The sequence below is a fragment of the Octopus bimaculoides genome, chromosome 18 (genome assembly GCF_001194135.2).
Source record: "Octopus bimaculoides isolate UCB-OBI-ISO-001 chromosome 18, ASM119413v2, whole genome shotgun sequence".
NCBI classification, from domain to species: domain Eukaryota; kingdom Metazoa; phylum Mollusca; class Cephalopoda; order Octopoda; family Octopodidae; genus Octopus; species Octopus bimaculoides.
Window position 1 is genome coordinate 20,863,964 of NC_068998.1, and position 453 is coordinate 20,864,416.

Here is a 453-nt window from a genome sequence, read left to right on the forward strand (position 1 = left end):
TACTCTTCCATCACAATTTTCTCTCACTCTTTCTTCCTGTTTCTGTTGTGCCTGTAATTCAAATGGTCAGCCTTGTCACACTCTGTGTCAGGCTGAATATCCCCGAGAACTACGTTAAGGGTACACGTGTCTGTGGAGTGCTCAGCCACTTGCATGTTAATTTCACGAGCAGGCTGTTCCGTTGATTGGATCAACTGGAACCCTCGACGTCGTAAGCGACGGAGTGCCAACAACAACAACACCCAGTATGACCTATTTTTTTTTAAACAGTAAATTATGATTTGAATAAGATTTTATTGCTATTTCTAGCTATTCTAGTGACAGTATAGAACCTTTTTTTCCCCATCATCCTACAGATGGCTAATTTGAAGAGCTGTGTTTGGTATAGAAGAATGAGTGGGTAAGAGAAATGATGCAGCATGAATTTAGATAAAGTATTGAGTGATCTGAGTA